The sequence below is a fragment of the Corvus brachyrhynchos genome, unplaced genomic scaffold (assembly GCF_000691975.1).
Source record: "Corvus brachyrhynchos isolate BGI_N302 unplaced genomic scaffold, ASM69197v1 scaffold115, whole genome shotgun sequence".
Classification (NCBI taxonomy): Eukaryota; Metazoa; Chordata; class Aves; order Passeriformes; family Corvidae; genus Corvus; species Corvus brachyrhynchos.
The window spans coordinates 7,926,126-7,932,125 of record NW_008239553.1 but is presented as its reverse complement, the minus strand read 5'-3'; positions in this window follow the sequence as shown (position 1 = coordinate 7,932,125).

Here is a 6,000-nt window from a genome sequence, read left to right as displayed (position 1 = left end):
GTGGTGCAGCAGAGAGCTAGGAAAGAAAGTGGACAAAAAACAATGAAGCAGAGGTAATGAGCAAATTCAGAAATTAAGAAGGTAATAGAAAATTACTGCTGATAAAACATGATTTGGGAACTTGTGTTTTGGGTGAGGAGGTTGTTGGAACTTTTACTATTTGTTTGGATTTTTTGGGGGGGAGGGGGCATGGTTGTTTACCAAGTCCACAATCACACCATCCTTCTATAGACTGTTGTTTACTAGATGTAAAGTAACCTGTGGGAATATTTGGAGCTGGCTCCCAGCTTTGTAGCTTCCTGGCACTAAATCTTACAGAAGCACCTGTGAATGGAAATAGCAGCAAAGTGTGAATTAACTTTACAGGGAGTGAGTCATTCCACTGAGCCATATCCTGTCATATGCACAATAAGCACTCTAAAACTCCCTGAAATCCGTGAACAAAGCTGAACTCCTGGGTGTGGGGGTGAATCTATCTCATTAAATGGAGTTTCCTACCAAAGCCACCCGAGGTGTCTTTAAACCCTTGCTCTCACCCTCTTACAGTGCAGTACTGGATCTGTGCTACTACCCGGTTTTGGTAGAGTCTGGGCTTGTTTCTGCCTTGCAGTGCTGCTTGACCAACCTGTATTTTCAGATGCTGAGAGCACAGAGGAGTTCCTGGGAGACTGTTGTTAACAAACCACCCCACCAGGCTGGGTGAAGCTAGCCCAGTCCATTGCTAGGCCAGCACAATTCCTCACAAGTGCTGCTTACTTTTCTGCCAAAAAGGATCCTTATGATTAGTTGATCTGACTTACTCCATAGCACAAAGCTCAGCATCAAATGCTAAAAGCACCAACATTCCTACAGGGTAGAAACTCTCTAGTACCTTCATTCTTGCTCAGGGCTCTCACTTGGATCCTGGATAAGAGACTCCTGCATATCCTTGCATCCAGCTGAGTAACTGATAAGGAAGACTGTCCTTCCTGTACGGGAGAATGCTGCTTGAGACCCAGCATAGGTAACAGTACTTCAGTACAGGTACACACCATGTTGTGTAAATCCACATGAAGCCAGTGTGCCTGCTGCCACTTTTAGCTGCCATCTCCAAAGGACCTGAGCTTGGATATCAGCAACAGTAGGGATACAGTATGGAAAGGACTCTTTAGTTTCCTTTTTCTGTAGGTATCACACCTTAAATGGGCTTAACTATGCCAAGAAGGTTTCCAGCTAACAACGCTTTCCTCAGCTTCCACTGAACCCTGACTGGGAATTAATCCCCAAAGTAATACCAAGTTTCATCTGACTCAGCACATCCTCCTTCCAGCACCAGAAGGGCAAGTCTGAAAGTCCTTCTGGAGATCTTTATGCCCTGTAGGTTACATCCTATTTACTTTGAAGGGACAGGCTGACCTATTACCAGGTCAGGAGCTGACATAAATCCAGCAGGAGGAACCCTGCTGAAATGCAATTACCTTGGAATGGCATCCTCCCCCCCCATTTCCTTAGAGGAGAGTGATTGCTTTAACAACCTTATCACTTTCTTAACACTCCGCAATTTAATCCTCAGGTGCTAACTGGCTTTTTTCTTCACATTGCTCCAAGTTTAACATTATTTATCAATTAGGCCCAGCTTGGAAGCAGGGTCTGGTTTGACCTTTCTCAGCTGTAGTGGCAGGTAAGTAATCTGCTTCGATTTTGCTCTTAATGCTTTCCTGCCCCTAATTTGGGCTAGATTTGTCCCTTCCCATGGTCCTTTCTGTAGTCTCTCAAAAAGCAGCATGGGAACACCAGAGGAGCAGAAGAGAGCAGAGGCGCTGCTCAAACAGATGCTGTCACCACAAGGAATGCTTGTTCTCTCACAGCCTGTGTGTTAATTGAACTGCTGCTCTTCCATCCTGCTGAGAGTCCTCTTTGCCCAGGATGCTGTCCTTGGCCGCATGGTCTGCTTGTACATCTTGGGTCTGCTTTACATCATTATTGCCTCTTTTTGAGCCATGTTAAATCACTCTGTAGCAAGCCTGGGAGATAAAGCACTTATACACAGAAACCACTTGAACTTTACAATATGGCTCTAAGACTGTCCTTCCTGTACTGGAGAATGCTGGTTGAGACCCAGCACTTAGTCTGCATCTGCTCCCAGAAAAGGAATCAAAGAGCTGGCCCAGCTGGCACCTGGGCCTCCTGGAAGCTGCTTACTCATGCCTCTGCAGAGTCCAGCCCTGGGCTCTCCGTTCCCACCGTATAAATACAGCATTGTACTTGCAAAGACCTATTGCACAAGAGAGCAGGGTATGTCTCAACGTATCCCTGAGACAGGTTCCCTCTGCTGCAGCCCCACGTGATCCTCGTTCCCAGGGTGACACCATGCCCTTTCCAGCTCCCAGACTGAGCTGCTCGGCATCCAAACTTGCAGGACTTGTTCTGGAGGAGCAGGAGGAGATGTGGGTCCCATCCTCCCCCTCCAACCCCTTATCCCCAGCACTACCCCTAGGGCACTGTTGTGAACTGAAATACTCTGGTTTCTGCTGCTATGGAGGAACATCAGGTGCAAAGAAATTTGGCTCGGGGACAAGTTTCACCACGAGTCACTGAGCCAGGCTTTTCTTTCCCATGAGATAATCTTGGGCGGGGCAGACAATCTCTTAAAATTAAAATACAATGAAAATACACGGGCTTCCCAGGGTCTAGGGTAAAGCTCTCTTTCCTTGTTTTCTCAGAAAGCAAGCCAGGCACTGCTGAAACCTTCCCCAGGCTTTCAGCGGAGAAGGAAGCGCTGCAGTGGCAGCCTCAGAGCCAGGCCTCATACCTGCTGCTCCCCCAGCTGGCAACAGGAGCCCACCCATGGGACCTGGCTCTACTGGTGGTGAGGGTGGAAGAGCTCGACCTCCTGTGGAAGAGAGCCCAGTCTAGCAAATCAGTCACAGACAGCAAAGCCCCCTTCCCGTGGCTGTGCTGCCATCATTGTGCTGCTGGCATGGTGGAATTTTCTGGTGGGGACAGCACTGGTGATTCCCAAGCAGTTACCTACATGAGAACGCTTGTGCTGGTGGTGCCATCACAAATGTTAAACTTTGCAGGGAGCTCAGGGCACTCAAGCCGTGAGTTTGCCCCTTCCTCCACCATCCTTGTAAGCATCTCACCCTGCCACCGAGCTTAACCCTCTGCTTCTCCAGGTAAACACCTGGTTACATAGCTCAGTGGCAGCAGAGACACAGGGATCTAGCTGGAATCTGCCAAGGATCTAGCTGGGATCTCACCTGGAATGAGTGTCAACACCTCAACCCTACAGACTTGAGATTCTTTCTCATCCAAAAGGGAAAGTCAGCATCACGTGCTGAAGGAGAGTTCATCGTGGGAGGGTTCGGTTTTCCCATCAGAGGCTGTATCCCTGCAGGGCTGGATGGGAGGGAGGCTGGGAAAACGCTGCCCGAGCAGTGCACATGGGTTTCGGACAGTGTTGCAGAGCCCCAGCTGCTCTCCTGCAGGGAGCCCTTTGCTGGGCCACGTGCCTGGGGAGCAGCGTGTGCCTGGGGACAGCTGGTGCCTGCCGTGGCCGGAGCCGCTGGGATGGCTCTCCACTGCGCTGAGGCAGGAGCACCCAGCTACGGGCAGAGCTTCAGAAACAGCGCATTCATCTTCCCTGCCAATAAGCCAGGGAGCGCCCGGGGCAGACTGATGACGCACAGCACACCTGAGATCATTTTCATGGGAATAGACCCGTGAGAGACAGCGAGAGGAAGAGTCAGGGAAACTCTCCCAGCACTTCAGTCAGTGTCAGCATTCAGTGGGCAGATTTCACAAGATAAACAAAAGCCTTTAATAACCGCACTGCAGGGAGACTTTGAAACCCTGTGAAACCTCTGCCAGGAAAGGAGAGCAGCAGGCTTCTTGAAGAGTGCCAATGCCACCAGCCAACCAGAGGTTTGGTGGGCATGGGGAAAAAAAGGCTTGCAAAACCCAAACCATAAAGATCAAACTGTGGGTACCCAGGCTGTACTCCTAGCTGTGGATAGTTGTACAACTATCCACATGTGTGCACGTGGTGCTATATATAGCACAGAGGAATTTTCATTCCAATTGCTAGGGGGTTTTAATAACACAGAGCAGACGAAAGATGTCAGCTACCCTGGATATCTGGGCAGCAGTGTATTATTTGAAGGGAGGGTAGAAGAGGATATCTAATATTGAGATATCTTCTGCAGGATGATTTGATTTCTTTCTTGTAAGCCAAATAGATTTGTAGAATAATAAGTTATTAGCATATAACAGTAAAGTCTCACATGTACAAAACTCCTGTCAAAGGATGCTAAACCTGAAATACAGGGACTCTGAGCTAATAAAAAAATACAACCATAACTTGGGAGGAAGAGGACTTCCTGCAATGCCTGCCTGCCTTGTGAGTACCAGGAACAGCAGTATCCTAGCTTTACATGCGGTGCACTTACTCACTATCTCCAAACCTCTCTTTTCAGATTATAAAGACACTGCATTAGGTGTTGAGAGAGAAGGTAAGTCTAAATGTAATTTAGGTCATCAGGAACCTGGAAATGCTATCCCAGACTTTAATATCATTTCCCTGTGTGGTTTTGGGTGAATGACTTCCCTTTTCCATTTGCAAAATGGAGTTCCTTCCCCTCCATGGGGTATGATAAACATTTATTAACTGGTACTCACAGGGTGCCATAGCAGGAGAAGGGTTATTGCCAGGAACATCACAATGCTTCTTCTCATGGTCCTCAAAATGGGATAAAAGTCCTGAAATGTGTCCAGACACCAGTCTCCATTATTGTCTTCTGTGAACTTCCAGAGAGAATTGGAAAATCAAACTCTCTTGGTTATACCTCCAGCTCTGGGGTTCAGGTAATTAAGAGAGAAACTCAGTATTCATTGAGAGCAAATGCCTCCAAACTTTAGTGCCATTGAAGGAAACATGAATCCTATGGTCCGCAAAGTTAAGAGATGATTAAAAGGAAGCTCTGTGCCTATTGCTACTTAAATAATGCATATGCCACCTTGGTGATGTGGTGGGAGAGGAGGAAGACTGAAATGTGGTGTCTTCACACAGCTATCAAGTCCCCAGATGAAATAAAGAGATGGACCCAAAAGCAGAATGTGGGACATTCATGTCTATTCTGCTGCTTCCGTGTGATGCCTGTAGCACAGGCAGAGCTATCTGAGCAGAGCCACAGCCCATGTGGATGAGAAGACACTACACAGGAAGTCTGGGAGCCCAGCAGCAGCAGGAACTCTTCCCGAACAAGACTCTGAACTAGCTTTAATTATGGGTGGAGAAACAGCATCCCACTCTGAGTCTATCATTTCTAAGATGGGCAGAGGAGGAAGAAGCATTCTGACTGTTGAGACACCTCTGCAGACTTTAATAGACAAGAGCAGCTGATGAGCAGCACAGGCTTCCAAGAAGGCCAAGGTCTTAGGCAAGCAGCTGATTGCCCAGGCAGTCATGTGTGAAGCCACGCTGAAGTCTGTGCTGCTGTCACGGTACTTGACGTGGCTGGATGAAGTGAGCTCACCACCACCGAGCTCTCACCATGCCTCCCAACTGAGGTGCAAAAAGATGCACCCAAGGGGCACAAAAGACTTCTGTTGCCACTTGCTGTCAGGCATGGCTTGGACATTCCCCTCTCCCTTTTCCAGAGGTGAGACCAGAGTGGGGCTGCTGAGCACCTGCGATGCTCATCAAGAGGAAACAGCACACTGTGGGGTACAGCCTTCTTCCTGCCTCATCCACATAAATAGCCAGTAAAGATGCAGTTTTTCTTCTGCTAAATATCAGTGCTGACTTCACTGATGCTGCCTTTCCATGTTTTATTGGCATCCACTGGAAATCTCTGGCTACATCTGTGGTCCAAATAATTACAGCTTCTGAGCAGAAAAGGGTGAGGGGGCAGCACAAGCATTTAAATTTTACAAATGGGACTCTACAGCAATCCTGGGTTGTTCTTTCCTAAACTGCTTTCTATACATCAAGGATCATAAGAGAATAGGAAGAGACCG